Consider the following 22,011-nt stretch of genomic DNA (forward strand, 5'->3'; position numbering starts at 1 on the left):
AGAAGGAATATGTATATGAGAGTCCAAACTATTTGCAAATTTTTAAAAAAACAACTTTCCTTGGTTTATCTAGTATTATTAATGTCTTTGAGAGAAACAGAACTTACCCTGAGTCATGCAGAAAGCCATTAGTGACTCACAAACCCCGGCTCCTTCACGAGATCATCGGAGTCCAACAGTCCAAATTGCTTTTCATTACAAGTTTTGTCACAGCATTGTGTTTATTGCACCAGTGGAATCACCTTGTGGCATACCTTCCCTGATATTATTTTTCTATTTGTAGTTACTTGAATGAAAAGAACAGCCACACAGGAGAGTGCCAATTATTTTTTATTGGTCTTTTACTAATATATCCTACTTTTAGACTAGAGGGAAAACAACTGGATCTGTAAACATCAAACTCACATTATAGTTCTTCATTTTCTTCCAATTAGTGTTTATTTACTTAAAATTCTGGTGATTCATATCCCTATTATGCACTGTTATCAGCATTCCTTTCCTCATTCTAATTTATTATCTAACCATCACCCACTGATACTATTGATACACTACTCCAGGTGTTGGAAATATTTCTCCTCTTTGCTTTATTGGGCATCGAATGAAGTAACAAACCTAAAGATATTTTCAAATTCTCAGCTTGCTTCTTCATGTGTGAGAGGGATTTGCACGAGTCTGAACTACGGGGAAAGCTAATTTGTATTCCTTTTGTGCTGAGCAATTCTCTGCAGAGTCCTGAACAATCAATTGTATATCACAGCAGTGAGACTAGCAATACTCATCCCATACCTGACATTCACTTGATTATCTCAAGAATGTCCTTGTATCACTTTCTATTGTTGTTGATAAAACATTAGACAAATTGTGTCCCTGTTCTATTTGTTTCATCCTTTTTCTTATTATTTTGATTAAAAATAGGAGATAACTTAAATTTCTCATATAATTTACTCCTGCCTTGATTTTCCTCTTCAATATCAATAGCAAACAATATATTTCCTTTTGTTTGTGAGCTAATTTTATAGCTATAATTAGACTCTGTCTAAACTTGTGGTAACTGTTTAATGTGATGTGGAAAAAAGTCTATTATAAATTTATGTATAATTTACACATTTACATGTAAATAATTTCACCTAGGCATTTACACTATTAATACTTTGCATAATTCTTTCATGGGATCATTTATTCTTCCTTTAATTAGGAAAGAAAAGATTGTTAAATTGATAACAAAGTGCAATTATCTTTCTGTGGCCTCTCTTAACATCTGTTTATAGTTATATGTTAATGTATCCTATTTAGATTGAAAAGCTTTTTACTTCTCTTGACAATTTCAATAAAATGTTCAATATTGTTCATGCAAACATATATCAATTCATGTTTACACTGAGAAAAATATTCAAGATTTTACTATTCAAAAACCATTAATTTTAATGAGATAGATATAGCTAATGTTGTAAATATTCAAATGAAGATGTTTTCCTACTTAAGTATTAAATTACAGAATATTATACTATTTCACATAATTATCATATAAACTTCTCAATATACGTTAAAATGAATGTTTTAAAAATTATACCATGACTATTAATTTCAAAATGCTACATTTCTGTTTATGTGGAAAGTTCAAATAATGAAAACACATGAGAATTGGGAAAAGATATTCATTCATTCATTTAATAGAACTTATTGGACAGTGTCATAAGAATAAAATATTTTCCTGAGAAGACAATTTAAAAGTGAAATGTGTAAACAATTTAATATTTTTCAATTGTTTTCGTAAATGATTACATATATTTTCAAAGAAACATCTATATGAGCAAGTAATACCACACAAGAGAGTCATGGAAATTTGGCTAGGGTTAACAGTTAAACTATGACAAAGAGAATGTGAACAATGACATTTCAAGCAGTGGGCCAACATCAAAGTCACGTAAAGCACACGGCTGGGTTAGGAGTAGGGAAAAAATCTATATTAACTTTCTTGGGTCGCCACAACAATGTACAACAAACTGAGTGGTTTAAAACCACAGAAATTCATTTTATTTTACAGTTCTGGAAGCTAGAAGTCTGATTTCAAAAAATATTCTAGGAAAGAATTCTTCCTTGCCCCTCCTAGCTTCTGAAGGTTGCTGGCAATCCTTGGCTTTCCCTGGCTTCCAGAGGTATCACTTTAATCGTTAAGTTACATATGTAATTGCACATATGATTAAAGGCCATGTGTTAGCATTATTTATTTAATTACATATGTAACTAGATATACATGTATATAGTTATATACATTAAATATGGGCTTCAATTACTGTATTATGACATATTAATATATCATGTAACTATATACAAGTATATAGTTACCATATATAGCTCCCACTATCCACCATCCACTTACTTGGTAGCTCAATTTCAGCAGACATGTATAATTTCAGTATACATGTTTCAGTATTGTTACTGAATTTCAGTATACCTGTTTCAGTTTCAGTAAACGTGTTCCAGAATTGTTAACCAATATCCCAAATATATATATATAATTGTTACACGATATATTGATTAAAGCCCACATATTAAATAATAAAGCCCATGTATTAAATATTAAATATGGGCTTTAATTAACAATCTTATAACTATATATAGAGTTAAATAAATAATTACAGTATATTTGATTTCCTCAGTCTTCTGCTAACATATTTTTATTGTTCCAGGGTCCCATCCAAAATATTAAATAGTATTTGATAGTTATTTTTCCTTGAGCTGCTTGTAACTGTAATACTTTCTCAGACTTTCATTATTTTTTATTACGTTGGCCATCTTGAAGAATGCTGGTAAGGTATTTTGTAGAATAACATCAATTAGGATTTTTCTGATGTATTTCTTATGATTAGACTGCAGTTACACATTTTGGACAGGAAGACCTCAGAGGCAAATTGCCATTTTCATTGCATCACATCAAATGTCCATCCTATCAAAATGATGTTCACTGTTGTCATTGACTTTGATCACCCTTTGTGTAGTGTTGGAAAAGTTTCAACACTGCAAATTTACTAACTTTTTTTTCCCCCTGTAAAAACTTTGGGAGAAAGTCCTATACACAAGCTACATTTAAGGAGATACAGTTATGCTGTCCCTCCTTTAGAGCAAAATATCTAGGTGAAATTTATATGTAATTCATAAGGGACATTTATCTTTTCTCCTCTACTTATTTATCTAACCATTATTTGTATCAATATGGACTCAATTGTGGGTATTTTTGAGAATACCCATGCCTTCTAGCAGTAAAACATGGTGCAGGTTCATCAAGTATTTCCTTCCTTAGTCCCAAAATCAACCATTTTGTAAGGAGCCTTTTCTCCTATTACTTAATAATAGTATTAGAGTCTCTGCCGAGTATTGGTATCAGGATGATGTTGGTCTCATAAAATGATTTGGGAAGGATTCCCTCTTTTTGGATTATTTGGAATAGTTTCAGAAGGAATGGTACCAGCTCCTCTTTGGTGTCGGGTAGAATTCGGCTGTGAACCCATCTGGATCTGGACTTCTTTTGTGTGGTAGGTGCTTAATTGCTGCCTCAACTTCAGATCTTGTTATTGGTCTTTTCAGGGCTTCGACTTCTTCCTGGTTTAGGCTTGGGAGGAGGCAAGTGTCCAGGAATTTATCCATTTCTTCCAGGTTTACTAGTTTATGTGCATAGAGTTGTTTATAATAATCTCTGATGATGGTTTGAATTTCTGTGTAATCTGTGGTAACATCCCCTTTATTGTTTTTTATTGCATCTATTTGGTTATTCTCTCTTTTCTTTTTTATTAATATGACTAGTGGTCTGTCTATTTTGTTGATCTTTTCGAAAAACCAGCTCCTGGATTTATTGATTTTTTTTGAAGGGTTTTTTGTGTCTCTGTCTCCTTCAGTTCTGCTCTGATCTTAGTTATTTCTTGTCTTCTGCTAGGTTTTTAGTTTTTTTGATCTTGCTCCTCTAGCTCTTTCAATTTTGAGGATAGGGTGTCAATTTTGAATCTCTCCTTGCTTCTCATGTGAGCACTTACTGCTATAGATTTTCCTCTAGAGACTGCTTTAAATATGTCCCAGAGATTCTGGTATGTTTTGTCTTCGTTCTTGCTGGTTTTGAAGAACATCTTTATTTCTGCCTTCATCTCATTGTTTATCTAGTCAACATTCAAGAGCCAGTTGTTCAGTTTCCATGAAGCTGTGTGGTTTTTGAGTTCGTGTCTGAATTCTGAGTTCCAACTTGATGGCACTGTGGTCTGAGAGACTGTTTGTTATGATTTCCATTCTTTTGCATTTGCTGAGGAGTGATTTACTTCCAATTATGTGGTCAATTTTAGAGTAGGTGTGATGTGGTGCTGAGAAGAATGTATATTCTGTGGAATTGGGGAGGAGACTTCTGTAAATGTCTATTAGGTTTGCTTGTTCCAGGTCTGAGTTCAAGCCCTGGATATTCTTGTTAATTTTCTGTCTGGTTGATCTGTCTAATATTGACAATGAGGTGTTAAAGTCTCCCGCTATTATTGTGTGGGAGTCTAAGTCTCTGTGTTAGTCATTAAGAACATGTCTTATGTATCTGGGTGCTCCTGTATTGGGTGCATATATATTTAGGATCATTATCTCTTTGTTGCATCGATCCTTTTACCATTATGTAATGTCCTTCTTTGTCTCTTTTGATCTTTGTTGCTTTAAAGTCTATTTTATCTTCAGGCCAATATCCATGATGAACATAGATACAAAAATCTTCAATAAAATACTGGCAAGTCGATTGCAACAGCACATCAAAAGGATTATCCACCATGATCAAGTAGGATTCATCCTGGAGATGCAAGGCTGGTCAACATATGCAAGTCTGTAAACATAATTCACCACATAAACAGAACCAAAAACAAAAACCACATGATTATCTCAATTGATGCAGAAAAGGCCTTTGACAAAATTCAACAGCGCTTTATGCTAAAAACCCTCAATAAACTCGGTATAGATGGAACGTATCTCAAAATAATGAAAGCTATTTATGACAAACCAACAGCCAATATCATACTGAAAGGGCAAAAACTGGAAGCATTTCCTTTGAAATCTGGCACTAGACAAGGATGCCCTCTCTCACCACTCCTGTATAATATAGTACTGGAAGTTCTAGCCAGAGCAATAAGGCAAGAAAAAGAAATAAAGGGTATTCAAATAGGAAAGGAGGAAGCTAAATTGTCTCTATTTGCAGACGACATGACTGTATATCTAGAAGACCCCATCGCCTCAGCCCAAAAACTCCTGAAACTGATAAGCAACTTCAGCAAAGTCTCAGGATACAAAATCAATGTGCAAAAATCACAGGCATTCCTATACACCAGTAACAGACTTAAAGAGAGCCAAATCAAGAATGAACTGCCATTCACAGTTGTTACAAAGATAATAAAATACCTAGGAATACAACTTACAAGGAACATAAAGGACCTCTTCAAGGAGAACTACAAATCACTGCTCAATGAAATAAGAGAGGTCACAAGTACATGGAGAAACATTCCATATTCATGGTTAGGAAGAATCAATATCATAAAAATGGCCATACTGCCCAAAATAATTTACAGATTCAATGCTATCCCCATCAAGCTACTAATGATCTTCTTCACAGAACTGGAAAAAAACACCTTAAACTTCATATGGAACCAAAAGGGAGCCCACATAGCCAAGTCAATTCTAAGCAAAAAGAACATAGCAGGAGGATCACACTACTGGACTTCAAACTATACTACAAGGCTACAGTAATAAAAACAGCATGGTACTAGTACCAAAACAGAGATATAGACCAATGGAACAGAACAGAGGCATCAGAGGCAACACAACATATCTACAACCATACAATCTTTGATAAACCTGACAAAAGCAAGCAATGGGGAAAGGATTCCCTGTTTAACAAGTGATGTTTGGAAAACTGGCTAGCTATGTGCAGAAAGCAGAAACTGGACCCCTTCCTGATCCCTTACACTAAAATTAACTCCAGATGGATTAAAGACTTAAACATAAGACCTGATATCATAAAAACCCTAGAAGAAATTCTAGGCAAAACCATTCAGGACATAGGCATAGGCAAGGACTTCATGAGAAAAACACAAAGGCATTGGCAACAAAAGCCAAAATAGACAAATGGGATCTAGTCAAACTCCACAGCTTCTGCATGGCAAAAGAAACTGTCACTAGAGTGAATCAGCAACCAACAGAATGGGCAAAAATTTTTGCAGTTTACCCATCTGAAAAAGGTCTGGTATCCAGAATTTACAAAGAAGTAAAACAGATTTACAAGAAAAAAAAAAAAAAAAAAAAAAAACAGGCCCATTTAAACGTGGGCAAAGGACATGAACAGACACTTGACAAATGAAGACATATATGAGGTCAACAAACATATGAAAAAATGCTCATCATCACTGGTCATTAGAGAAATGCAAATCAAAACTACATTGAGATACCATCTCATGCCAGTTAGAATGGCAATTAAAAAATCTGGAGACAACAGATGCTGGAGAGGATGTGGAGAAATAGGAACATTTTACACTGTCATTGGGAGTGTAAATTAGTCCACCCATTGTGGAAGACAGTGCGGTGATTCCTCAAGGACCTAGAAATAGAAATTCCATTTGACCCAGCAATCCCATTACTGGGTATATATCCAAAGGACTATAAATCTTTCTAGTATAAGGACACATGAACACAAATGTTCATTGCCGCACTGTTTACGATAGCAAAGACCTGGAACCAACCCAAATGCCCATGGATGATAGACTGTATTGGGAAAATGTGGCACATATACACCATGGAATATTATGCAGCCATCAAAAGTGATGAGTTCATGTCCTTTGTAGGGGCATGGATGAATCTGGAGAACATCATTCTCAGCAAACTGACACAAGAACAGAAAATGAAATACTGCATGTTCTCACTCATAGGCGGGTGTTGAACAATGAGAACACATGGACACAGGGAGGGGAGCACTACATACTGGGGTCTGTTGGGGGGAATAGGGGAAAGACAGTGGGGGTGGGGAGTTGGGGACAGATAGAAGGGGGAGAAATGCCAGATATAGGCAAAGGGGAGGAAGGCAGAAAATCACACTGCCACGTGTGTACTTATGCAACTATCTTGCATGTTCTTCACATGTACCCGAAAACATAAAATGCAATAAAAAAAAGAATAGTATTAGAAACCAATTCTTGTAGCTAAGTAAGCTCATCACTATGAAGTGTCATTGCTTTCGGACCCTCTCAGATTGACATAGCAACAAAATATATGTGTCTACTCATCTGTGTATACACACCTACCAATGAATATTATTTATGTAAATATTGAAATCTATATTAAGCTAAGTATGAATTTATATCCATAATCAAATATATTAATTTTGCCACCTACCCTTGTTTTTCTGTAATCTCCCAATCTAACGGTGAGAGACCTAGCTCCCACTCTCCATGATCCACTTACTCGGTAGTTCAATTTCAGTATATGTGTATAATGGTTTCAGAATTATTAACCAATATCCAATTGAAAAGCCATTATATTAACTAGAGTACAGACTTCAATCATATTTGAAGGTACTTAGGTTAACACCTTTTCTCCTTGGCCTCTCAGTGAAGTCATTTAATATATTTGTGTAGACTTTAATATTTTAATAAAAATTATCTTAGAACAATTATTAAATTCATATACAAAGGTTTTACATTTTTACAGAAAAAAGAAACCCTGGCCACACTTAATAATCATCAATAAGTTAAAATGACTGCCATAATAAAATGATCATGTTTTCAAAGGCAAAAGATACTTTTTAACTGTTTCTATAAGATGTTTATTCAGTATTATTTTGAAGTTATCTTTGGCAGGGTAAGAAATAATGTTGTAAGTACTTTACTAAGTAGGATTTATCCACATTAATTTTCAAAAATTTTAGGAAAGCAACAGGGATTTAGTATTTATGTTAAAATATTTTACAGTTGTATTTCTAAAGGTTTTTACAACTGAAAATGAAATGTCAGCTATCTTTAGAAAAACAAACCAATTTGTGATGTCTCCAGGCAAATTTTATATATACCATTTGTTCAGATTACCAGTCAACATTTTGTAAAAACTAAACCACCTCAGAATCTTCTGAGATTACACTAGCAATTTTAATTAAAGAATAGTTCTATGTGTACAAAGATCTCTCCTCCTAAACTGTTAGCATAGTCTTAACGTTGAGAGGAGCAACAATTAAATATTGTACCATTTTATATCTTTAACCTATCTTTCAAGAGTACTTTGAAACCAAGTATAATAATAATCTATGCACCTGAACACACCATGAAATTTGTTGCCTTTGGTAGCATAACATTCTTCCTCATCAGTGGCCATCTTTGTTGACATTTTACACTTTTGAAATCCTACTTATTCCCTGAAATACAACATCTAAGGTATGATACTTGGGAATCAAACCAAAATGTAGGAAGAACATAAAATCATTTCTTTTTATCTGAGAAGATATGTGTTCCAGACCTAGAGTTTTTATAAAATTCCTTGTGATCTTGAGCCCTCTCCTTAATCTCATTTCTATTTCTTATTTAAAAGTTTATTTGCTTAGATATACTTCAATGATTCCTCTCATTTTAACATATGATTTTCTATAAAAATCATGTATGACATTCTCTATCCCTCTAGCCACATCTATAAATTTATATAACATATAGCATGGCTTCCCAGAAGCAATGTAGAAAGCAAATGAAAAAAATAATAATGATCTGTTTCATTTTAAAATTATTTTTTCTGAAATTTTATCAAAACTTACAAAGAGACTAATAGTAATTCTGAATATGGATCTAATCATTAAATCAAAATCTTATCCATAGCTGAGGCAACCCCAATAACCAAAATATATCTTACTGGGATGACTCTTCTTTCACCACTGTACATACTACTCCATTAAGGTGTTTGGAAATAACAGGCAAAACTTTCAGAACAATTCCGTGAGAAGCATCACAATTAATCATTGAAGATTGTGCTTTCGACACATAGGATTTGCTTTCGAGTCAGCTTTTTAGAAACTGTAGTTTGAAAATACAAAATATTTTCACTCTTCAACACTTAATTACATAGAAAATATTTATAACCCCTTGCTTAGCATCAAGCCTCTTAATTATCTGGTCCATGTCTATATCTTGAGGCTCACAGCCCACTCTTCCTTATAGACATCCATGCTACAGCCCTTGCCAACCACTCTTGCTGCCCGAATGGGATATTCCATCTAATGCGTCTAATATGCCTTCATGAATGCTATTCTTTCTGAATGTAATTTCCACTTCATTCTATTTTCTGTTTTCTATTTATTTCTGAAATTTAACAGACTTAAGCATTTTGTAAATCTCCCAACTGCTTTGGAGTTTAACATAGTTGTTCATTTCCTGATTCCAAAGTCAAATTTCATGCATAGTTGTATGCACTGCATTTTGTATTGTTGAGTTTCTAGGTTTCTCCCTTTGGGATTGTACTTTCTTTAAGACCAAGGAAAATGTCTCATTTTATTTGATAATAGCAACATCTAACTAAATGGGGTAATCATTCAGTAAATGCCTTCTTACTGAATAAGTGAAAAGTAGCTGATAATTTTCTTAAAATATATTTTTAAAAAATTCATAATAGGCCTACTGGGTTTATGAATATACCCATTTGCAATATACCTTATCTTTAAAAGTTAAAACAGAGCCCTACATGAAAAGTAAAGTAAATTAACTTCTGATTGAGCTGAATTTGATTGATCTTGGTTAAGACCATTATGAGTAGACTGACTTTAAACATATTGCTTACATTTATTGGGACTTAGTTTTTGTTTAATTTTAAATAACTGAATGAAAATAGCTATATATTCCATATCATTAAGAGGTTTGAGTAAAATGAAAAATGACAACCACAGTTCCTACTATATGCAAGACTTATTGTGAATACTCCTTATATTCTTCATATGGTTAATTCAAAGTTTAATTATATTCTAAAAGATTTAAGTAATGTATGAGATCTGTACATAAGTCCTAAAATCATGAAAAATTACCAGCCAAACAAACCCTTAGATATCAATTTGGTTTTTTATCTTAAAATTTGAAAAATCAAGATTTTTGCAAGTTACAGAAATATCATTTAAAAAAAATTTTAACCTTTAATTAGTATAAAACTGTTTAAGTAAGTGACCAGAGAAAACCATCAGGCATGTTGGGCATATTTGACTATAAAGAACATAGCAAAGATCATCAGAACTTGTATCCAGGGTAAATTACTGCCATTCAAATTTCTGCTAGGTTCTAATTCAGATTTATCAAAATTATACGCAAGATATAAGTCCAAATGGGACCTAATTGCATTAAAAAGTGAAAAACTAACAAAAGATTATTTTCATCACAGTGAATATCAATATAGTGTGACAGATATCTGCAGGAGTGATAAAATTGTATGATATTATTATGCCATAAAATAACCGATTAAAAGTGGTTGATTATTTTGTTAACAGAAATATTAGACTAAAATATCAGATTTCAAAACTAAATTTATTTTTCTTCCATTGTAGGCTTTTACAATTACAGTCTTAGTAGTACATGGTTGAACAGTTTGTGTCACAATAATCCATGCAGTTAAATATTAAGAGAAAAATAAGTGACAAATATTCTGAAATTGAACTTTGTGTTGTTGACTTAAAAAAATTCTAAACTAATACTTTGGACATGTAAAAGTAATTTGGTGACATTAGCAAAATTCTAGATATTCTGAAAACCCAATGTCTCTTACAGAGACCATAACATCTATAGCTTACAGATGCCATCTAACTAAAACTATAAAGTTACAGTAAATCAAGTTGGAAGTGTTGATACAGGAAAATTAGTCACTCCCTCACAGACTTCCAACAGTCTCATGGCTTTAAATGCCATCTGTACTAGGAGAATTAATAAATGTACATCTTCAGCCCAAACTTTCTTTTGAATTTTATATTCACATATTAACTGCTTAGTTAATATCGTCATTCAGATGCTTTGTCACATTAAAGCAGAACTCACTTTTAAACCTTCTTATCCTACATTCTTCTCAAGTAAGTAGCAATATTGTCCTAGCAGTCTGGACCCACTCTTTGGACTCATCTTTGACTCTTCTCTCTGTATGTTCATACGCAATCCATTAGGAAAGGCTGACAGCTCTGCCTTTAGATATATCTGCTATCCAACCACTTCCCAACCCAGTGGCACTATCACTATAGTCGAATCCAAATTATCTTTCCTCTGAATTATTGCATTCATTTTCTAATTGGTTTGCCTTCTTCTGCCTGTGTTACTCCAGTCCACTCTCAACACATCTGGATTATCCTGTTAAATGTAAATTATAATATAACTTTTCTGTTCAATACTGCCTAATCCCACCAGTAACACGTTTTTAGTCAGTATTAGGTTTATCTAGCTTGTTGCAGAAAGAGAAAGTTCACATCAGAGGAAACAGGGAATCTCAATAAGACAGGACTTAAAGGGAGGACCTTATTATAAGATTCTAAAGAATTGGGAAAGCAAAAGTCTGTTTTGGAGAGATATTGTTAGTAAGCAGGGCCAGTTAGAAATTGGGCAGCCTGGGTATAATAGTTCAGAAGGCAAGAACGATGTGACGCCTTAAAGGAGCAGCAGTCACAAATAAGGAAAGCTATTAGTTATGTTGTAGCTGTGATGGAGCCTTGGCTGTGTCTTTTTAGAAACTTTGTTGACGTTGTGATAAGTAAACACAGATTGATTACCCCGGGGACTCTTTTTCATCTTTTCAGAGCTCATGGATGTACCATCTACTGACTTCAGGAAAAGAAAGAAAGAAAAACAGAAAGAAAACAGTATTATCACAGTGAATTACAAGACCTCATTAAATTTTATCACACCTCTCCGACCTTATTTATTCCTACTATTTTACTCACTCTTTTTTGTACGCACTTCTCTCTCTGAGTTTTGTTTCACTTCTTGCTTTTCAACAACGAGGTACATTTCATCCAGGGACTTTACACTTGACCCTCTTCTGCCTAGAATGATTCTCTTTAAGATACATGAATAGGTTCACTTATTCTCCATCTTCAGATCCTCTCAAAGGTCACATTCTTAGGACTGCTTTCATTCTTATGTTGTTTTAACATTGCAAATCTCAACCTGAATATATTCTCTGTCTCACATTTTTGCCATGTTTTTTTCTTTAGAATACTACACAATCTGGATTGCTACATATCTTATGTATTTCCTCTGTTTATTGTCTGCTCACTTTGTGCTACATGCTAAGTTTTGTGAAGGCAAGGATTTTTGTCTGTCTTGCTTGTTGATAAACCTAATGCTTAGAACAGTGCTAAGCACAAAGTAGCTGTTTAGTAAAGATGTGTTGAAAGAAAACAATGACTAGGAATTTTTTTTTCTTTGAGATTTAACCACAATTGTAAATTTCAGTAGGCTAAGTTCATTAATTTCCTACATTACTACCCATGTCTGTGATCATTTGAACGATGGTGGGCCTTTATCAGGATTATATTAATTCTGAAATTAGAAAGTCAAAAAGTCCAAAGTAAATACAAATTTTGATAAGTTGTTTTAAATTATGCTATAATTGAGTTTTTTATAGTTTTATAGAATTATTTTGGAGACATTTCTGAAAATTTAGAATGAAAAATAGTGCAGCATCTGTGGAGGTATGATAAGGCAAATTTATCCCATAAAAATCCTGACTAAAAAAGACATTAGAAATAAATCTAGATGGCTATGCTTTAAGTTTGGAAATGTTAACATAAGAAATTATCAATTTAATAATAATATTTACTGTGACAATAAATCCAGCATTTTAAATCTCCATATATTTATATCATAAAATATAACAGCTGTCTTGTCTTTTTCAGCATTTCTAGAGTGGAGCTTTTAAAGTTTTTACATTTCTTCAGGAATAAGGGTGACTTTGCATTGACAGTGGATGCCTAGAAATATGCTTCAGATTACACTACTAAGATGAGTCAGGCGTCCCTCAGTAGTTTCAGGATGGGGAAACTGAGGAAAGTAAAAAGACGAAGCATATGATTAGTGGGTTGGAGGTTTGAGAAAGATGATATGAGCTTGACATTTGGGGAGGAAATGAGGGTTTAGTCAATTATTTCATCAATCAAGCCTACACCAGAAATAGCCAAGAGAAACATAGCAAACTGAAGCTCACTTAACTTGGCTGGGTGGTGAACGCATTGATGTGCCAGCAGAGCATTGCATCCTGATTCCATGAGGAGAGTCTTGCTCTGTCATCCAGGCTGGAGTACAATGGCAGTATCTCGGCTGACGGCAGTCTCCGACTCCCAGGTTCAAGCGATTCTCCTGCCTCAGCCTCCTGAGTAGCTGGGATTACAGCTGGCTACCATCATGCCCAGCTAATATTTTTTTAATTTTAGTAGAGATGGGGTTTCACCATATTGGCCAGGCTGGTCTCAAACTCCTGACCTTATGATCCACTCACCTCAGTTTCCCAATGTGCTGAGATTACAAGCATGCGCCACTGTGCCTGGCCATTAAATTTCTAAATACTTAAACATTTTAAAAATGTTATCACAAGACTTAAATGACTGCTCATTAACTTTTGCACACTGATTTAATTCCTTCGGACTTACTGTGTTTGTGTTTTTAAAACTAAATATGTGCTTTTTTACAACTGAATAACCTCATTTTTAAAATCTTTGACAAATTTGAACATGCTAGAATTTGTAGCCTAAGAATGTATACAGGTAATTCACTAATAAGCCTCATTCACATTATATCAGACAAAGGAAGGGGGCAAAAAAGAGACTGATAAAAGATGCCCTGGCTTCCAAGCTTGCATTACAACAACCCTGGGAGCATGAGGAGCTGAAATAAAGCCATTAATATGTCAAATAAAATACCACCTCAGAAAGATCAATGTGAGCAAAATACTCATTAGCAGGAACAAAATCCTAGTGTAAACAGCTTTAAATAAAACAGAAAAGGGCATCAAAAAACAAAGAAAAGTTTAATCACTGCCTTATATGGATCACTATGATTCAAATTTCTTCCTGATCAAAATGAGTAAAGTTGTCTTTTAATTTTTTCCTCTCTTTGAAAAATGTATTCACATAAGCAGTTAAGATATGCTTCATTTTCCAAATCCTCTTCATTTCCCAAGGTCAGCAGTTCTTTGATTATAACTTTTTTTTTTTCTGACAACTTTATCGAGATACCATTTACATATTAGAAAACACACTCTTTTAAAGTGTACAGTTTACAGAGCTGTGCAACTATCATCACTATCCAATTTTAGACATTTTCTTTACTCTAGAAAGAAAGTGTGTACATAAAAGCAGTCTCTCTCCATTTTTTTTTTCCTCTCTCAACCGCTGGCAACCACTAATCTATTTTGTCTTGTGAATTTGCCTATTCTAGATTTACCATATAATTGCAGAATATGTGTTTTACATGGCTGTTTTCTTTAACTTATAACATTTTCAAGGTTCCTCCTTGAAATTAATCATGGAATGAGTTGGAATGTATCAGTTCTTTATTTCTTTTTATTGTTAAGTATTATTCTATCATATGAATATATCATATTTTTTTCACCATTCGTAAGTTACAAACATTTGGCTTATTCTACTTTTCAGTAACTCTAAATAAATATGCTGATTTGAACATTTGTGTACAAATTTTTTGCCTGGGCATATGTTTTCAATTCCGTTGGTTACATTCTTAGAGGTAGACTTGCTGGGTAATATGATAACACTATATTTAGATTTTCGAGTAACTGACACTGTATTTTCCAAAGCAGTTGCGCACTTAACATTCCCATCAGCCATACATGAGGGTTAAAACGTTTCCACACCAGCAACAGCACTTGTTGCCTAGCGTTTTTCTTTAAATTCATGGGTGTGAAGTGGTACCTCATTGAAGTTTGGATTTACATTTCACTGATGACCAAATATATTGAGCATCTTTTCATGTTCTTGAAGATTGTTTGTGTATCTACTTTGGAGGAAAGTCTATTTAAACCTTTTACCCATGTTTGAATTGGTTTGTCTTTTTATTGCTGTGTTGTCATTGTTCTTTAAATATTCCAAGGCTGGGTGTGGTGGCTCATGCCTCCAGGAAAATATTGTCACCACCAGGACAATGTTAAAGAGAAATGATGAAAGCAGACATCGTTGTATGATTCCTTACTTTCATAGTAACACATTCAATCTTTCATATTAAGTGACATGTTATCATTGCATAGATTTATCAAGTTGAAGAAACTCCCTTACATTCCTAGTTTATTGAGTGTTTCCATCATAACACGAGTGTTGAATTTTGCTAAACGATTGTTTCTGACGCTTATTGAGATGACCATGTTGTGTTTGCCATTTCTTCTATTTATATGATGTATTACCTTGAGTTTGTATACATTAAAACCTGTTACATTACTGAGATAAATCCTTCTTGCACATGTTATATAATCATTTTTAGAATTCTTTTATATTATGCAATCCAGTCCACTACTATTTGGTTGTGGATGTGTCTGTCTATATTTATATTGGCTACTTGTTTTTAGTTATTGTTTGTATTTCTTGAGATGTCTTTGTCCAGTGTAAGGATTCAGGTGAAATTGGCATCATGGAATAAGTTGTAAAGTATTCCTTTCTATTGTGTTTCTGTTTTTGTGAAGCAGTTTGTTAAGGATTTATGGTTAGTCTTTAAACATTTGGTAGAAGTTACCAGTGAAGCCATCTGTGTCTGAAATTTTATTTTTTTAATTAATTAATTATTATTATTTTTTTTTTTTGAGATGGAGTCTTGCTCTGTCACCCAGGCTGGAGTGCAGTGGCACGATCTTGGCTCGCTGCAACGTCTACCTTCCAGGTTCAAGCGATTCTCCTGCCTGAGCCTCTGAAGTAGCTGGGACTACAGGCACACGCCACCACGCCTAGCTAATTTTTTGTATTTTTAGTAGAGATTGGGTTTCACCATGTTAGCCAGGATGGTCTCCATCTCCTGACCTAGTGATTCACCAGTGTCAGCCTTCCAAAGTGCTGGGATTATAGGCATGAGCCACCACGCCCAGCTGAGGAGTTTTTCTTTTTCTAATTAATGCACTCTCTTTACTTGTAGTTGCATTCAGATTATTTACCTCTGGAGTCAGTTTGAGAGTGTGTCTTTCTAGGAATTTGTTTAGTTTGTCAAAGTTATTTAGTATGCTGGTATACAATGGTTTATAGCCTACTGTTATTTATAATCCTTCTAATTTTAATAAAGTCAACAGTGATGTCCTCTCTCTGATTCTTGGTTTTAGTTGTCTCTTTTCTTGGTTAGTTGAGCTAAAAGTTGGCTATTTTTTTTCTGTTCAAAAAGCAAAGTTTGACTTTTGTCAATTATTTTTCTTTTCTCCACTTCATTTTTTAACGTGCTGTCTTCATTCTGCTTGCTTTGAGTTCAGTTCACTGCTCCTTTTCTAGTTTCTAAGGTTGGTTGTTACAGCTGTAAATTCCTTTTAACCCCTTTCTAAACTGCAGCCTATGTGTATATAATACCATGTTGTAGTTTTCCCTCATATAAAGCTATTTTTTGATATCCTTTGTGTTTATTAGAAATCTATTGATTAAATAGGAGTGTCATATCATTTTCATATATTTCGAGTTTCTGAACTTTACTTCTATCATTGATTTTAATCCTGTTATAGTCAGAAAATAAACTTTGTATGATTTAAACACTTTCCATTTAACATGGCTTTTAAATATCTAACAATCTAAAATAATAACAATATGGTCTATCTCTGAGACTGTTTCATGTGTATTTGGGAACAATTCGTATTTTGTTGCTTCTAGGTTAATTGTGCCATAGATTTATGTTAAATCTAGTTGCTTAGTAATATTGCTCATATTTTCTATTTCCTTGTTACATTTCTGTCTAGTTTTTCTATCCATTATTGAAAGTGAGGTGCTATCTTTGAATGGGTCCCCATCAAAACTCATTTTGAAACTTGATTTCCAATATGATGGTGTGGGTTAAGTGGGAGGTGTTAGGCTCATAAGGGCAGATCTCACATAAATAGCTTGTTGCTGTTCTTCCAACAGTAAGTGAGTTCTTGCTCCAGTGAGACTGAATTAGTTCTTAGAGGAAAGGATTCGTTCCTATGAGAGTGAGTTGTTACAAAGCAAGGATGCTCCTCAGGTTTGCCCTTCACATGTGTCTGTTTCCTTTTTGACTTTCTCCACCATGTTATGATGGAGCATGAAAGCCCTTGCTGAAGCTAGGGCCATGATGTTGAACTTCCCAGCCCGTAGAACTCTAAGCTAAATATTCAAAGTATTTAGAATACTCCTTAGGTTTCTAAACCTCTTTTCTTCGTAAATTACCAGGCCACAGGTATTCTATTATAACAACAAAAAATGGACTAAGACATGAGGTATCTAAGTATCTATTATTACCAAATCATGTATTTCTCTCTTCAATAAAGATTAAAGCTGAAATGACATGATACTTCATAATGAATCAGAAAAATAAGCAATCATAGATATTTAAATATTACTATCTTTCATTTGTAGGATCAGGGAGTTCTTTTCAGAAAATTTCTGCATGCATTTAAAAAAGTAATTCTCTAAATAACATTTGATATAGTTCATCACTTTAACCCTATGTTCATCAGTTTTACAATACACTGACTGTATAAATCTATAGCTGTTATGGCATAAACTTCATTTATAAAAATTACATGTCTATTTTCAGTATGGCTATTGTAAAAACATACTATCTAAGAAAAGAAACACAAACCTCAAAACATGTAACCATTTTTATTCAATTAAAAAATACATTTGTATTTTTTAATCCAAGATGGCTGATCGCTAACAGCTCAGGATTGTAGCTCCCAGTGAAAGTGCAGAGAACGAGAGGACGTCACACTTTCAGACAAATTTTTGTCACTCACGAACCAGAAGATTCCCAGTGGAGGAGCCCCATGGGTCGCCAGCATGACTCTTGTAGCCGGAGGAGTGGTTTCTTGGCACCTTGGCATGGCAGCTCTTGGTGCAGAGTAAATGGGACTGGTTCCCCTTCTGACCAACGTTTGGAGCTCCAGGGAGGCAGGGTCGGCTATTACAGACTCAAGAAGGAAGCCAGACCAGAGATTCCAGGGCAGAAGAGCACCAACAGTCTTAACACTGCTGTTTTCACCAGTGCAGTGAGTTGCTCAGATTCCGGCACTGAGAATCAGTAAGTTGGACTTCCACTCAGAAACCTAATTAGAAAGGCATTAATTGTAAAGACGACAGATGGATAAATTTATAATGAAGGGAAGAAACCAGCCTAAAAAGGCTGAGAATACCCAAAATCAGGACACCTCTCCCTCTACAGGGGATTACAGTTCCTCATCAGCAACGGAACAAGGCTTGATGGAAAAGGACTGTGTTCCATTAACAGAAGTAGGCTTCAGAAGGTGGATAATAAGAAACTTCTGGGAGTTAAAAGAACTTGTTCTAACCCAATGTAAAGAAACTAAGAACTTTGAAAAAAGGCTTGATGAAATGCTAACAAGAATAGACAATATAGAGAGGAATACAAATGAATTAACGGAGTTGAAAAACACAACACAAGAACTTAGCAAAATATGCACAAGTTTTAATAGCCGAATTGATCAAGCAGAAGAAAGGATATCAGAGGTCGAAGACTAACTTAATGAAATATAACAAGAAGACAAGAATAGAGAAAAAAGGATAAAAAGGAATGAGCAAAGTCTCCAAGAAATATGGACTATGTGAAAAGACCTAATTTACGTTCGATAGGTGTACCTGAATACGACGAAGAGAATGAATCCAAGCTGGAAAATACTCTTCAGGATATTATTCAGGAAAACTTTCCCAACCTAGCAAAGCAGGACAATATTCAACCCCAGGTAATACAGAGAACACCACAAAGATATTCCTCAAGAAGAGCAACCCCAAGGCACATAATCGTTAGATTCACCAGGGTTGAAATGAAGGAGAAAATACTAAGGGCAGCCAGAGAGAAAGGTCAGGTTATCCACAAAGGGAAGCTTATTAGACTTACAGCATATCTCTCAGCAGAAACCCAACAAGTCAGAAGAGAGTGGGGGCCAATATTCAACATCCTCAAAGAACAGAACTTTCAGCCCAGAATTTCATATCCAGCCAAACTAAGCTTCACAACTGAAGGAAAAATAAAATATTTTATGAGCAAGCAAGTACTCAGAGATTTTATTACCACCAGGCCTGCTTTACAAGAGCTTCTGAAAGAAGCATTACACATAGAAAGGAACAACCATTATTAGCCTTTCTAAAAATAAACCAAAAAGTAAAGAGCATCAACATAAAGAAGAATTTACATCAACCAATGGACAAAACAGCCAGGTAACATAAAATGGCAGTAATCCTAAATTTAAATTAACTATATCCCTCAATCAAATGATACAGCCAAAACCCAACAGTATGCTACATCCAGACCCATTTCACATGCAAGGATACACAAAGACTCAAAACAGAGGGATGGAGAAACATTTACCAACCAAATGGAGAGCAAAAATAAATAAATAAATAAATAAAAGCAAGAGTTGCAATTCTCACATTTGATAAAATAAATTTTAAAGCAACAAAGATATAGTAAAAGAATCAGTGCAATAGTAAGAGCTAACAATCCTAACACCCAGATACATAAGACCTATAAAGAGACTTAGACTCCCTAAACTCCCACACAATAATAGTGGGAGACTTTAACATCAATATTAGATAGATCCACAAGACAGAAAATCAATAAGGATATCGAGAACTTGAACTCAGATCCAGAACAAGTAAACTTAGTAAACATTTATAGAGCTCTCCACTTTAAATACACAAAATATACATTCTTGTCAGTACCACATCTGACAAGATCTTAAAAAAAAAAGAAATACATATTGAAAATAAAATGTATAATAGATGAGAAATGGCAAGGCAGAGGTGGGAGCAACTCAGTTTGCTTCTGTGAGTCAGAGAAGCACTTACATTAAGTTCTAAAAGAAGAAAAATGTATCTCCAAGCAGAGAGAACATTCTGGGGAGGAGTAGATGAGGACAAAAGTGAAGATATTCACAAAAGACTACATAATCTTTACTGTGGAGATGTTATTATGGTTATATTGTTGCTTAGAGGCCAAAGCCTCTATCTTCCTTGTGAAATATGTTCTGAATGTTGAAATTGTCAGTTGACTGTACTCTAAATGAAGATTACAGAATTAAAGTGTGTTTTGTACTGATAATCAATGTATGATTCGATTTTAAAAGGAACAATTTTTAGTACCAGAAGGATATGATGAGAGGCTAGTTTACTCACACTTGGATTCTAGCTGAAACTCAGATAATAATTTGCATACACAAAGGTACTGGTCTTTACTTATCAGATTATATATTTATTTAATATTTAAATTAATTGGTCCACCAATTAGATTTAAATAACATTATTGAAAATTATATACATCAAACAATAAACCATATCCATTATCAATATTAGATTATCAGTATATTAATATAAAAAGTCTTTCTACATAATAGATTATTTGTTCCTAGTTTCAAATTGAATGATATTTTTGTTATGAATAAATGACCTTTTAAATGTGAATATCCTTATGCCTCCCATAGTTTCTGCCAATTGCTCCTGTATTGATAAGGTAGCAGTAGGGTGCTGGGACCTAACAGCCTTGTTTTTTGAGATATATCTGTTCTCTGCATTGTTGAGCCTCTTTTTAATAGCTTACCTTTTGTATTTCACTAATTGCCAACATATTGTGGACAGTTTATCCATTGTTGTGATGGAAAGAAAAGCATAGCTAGGTTCAAATATTCCCTTTAATAATCATTGTAAAAAAATACATTTGTAATATTTGCTAGACCTTAATAATCACTTAACAGTCATATTTCTTTCCGAAAACAGCAAATTTTTTTTGATTCTCACAGAAGTAATTGTAAACTTTCAACTCAATTTTGAAATCCTTACATTTATAGCATTGTCATTCATTCTCATACGGTAACAGAATATGGTAACAGAAAATATGGTAACAGAATTGAGGGTGAGAAGTGGAAATACTAGAGTAAATAAGTAGTAAGAATATTGAAAATCTTGTTCCTTGGCCTGTTTCATCCAGACAACTTAGTGGAAATATTTTCAATGAAAAATTTCAGAAAAAAGATGAATAGCTTCACTATTCTACAAAGAAAAAGAGTCAAATGAAAAAAATCTTGCAAAACATTGAGGTCATCAGCTTTTTAAAAAATTTAATGGCTTTAACAAGGCATAAAAATGTGAGAATACACTTAGATTTAAAATAACTTAAAAAATGTGTTTACACATTATTTTTTAGAATAAAATTTGCTTAGTTCACAATCAAAAGATCAAATCTATTTTGTGATATCTGTTGCATCTATAAAAATAGCTGTATCACTGTTTGATTGGAGGTTTTGATAGACAGGATTTTGAGGTAAAAAACTGTCATTATGATACTTGAGAAGCTTGTTCTGAAAGCTCTTTAGCAGAATTCTCCTAATAGGAATGGCATTATTTTTTTAAGGAATTACATTAAATGTTTAATGTATCTCAAGTGGCTTACTTATTATCCAGAAAAAAATGCCTTATACAGAATAATAATATTCGGTGATATTTTACTTACCTTTGACACATTAATCCCACTTCTAGCAATATGTTTTAAAGATATACCTCTAAAATTACAAAAGCACAGATGGACATGATTATTCTTTGGTTTACTGTTTCGAATTGCAAAATATGGGAAACATTCTAAATGCTCATTCATAGAAAAATGGTTGTATAAACTATGCAACTTTCACACAATGGAGTATTATGCAACTGTAGAACAGGAAGAGGAAAATTTCTGTGAACTGATATCCAGTGATTTCTAGGATACGCTGTTAAGTGAGAAACAGGAGATTGCACACAAACAAAATCTGTAATCTACTACTCTCCATATAAGAAAAAAAAAGAATGTGAAGAAAATATGTCCA

The sequence above is a fragment of the Callithrix jacchus genome, chromosome 3 (assembly GCF_049354715.1).
Source record: "Callithrix jacchus isolate 240 chromosome 3, calJac240_pri, whole genome shotgun sequence".
Taxonomy (NCBI): Eukaryota; Metazoa; Chordata; class Mammalia; order Primates; family Cebidae; genus Callithrix; species Callithrix jacchus.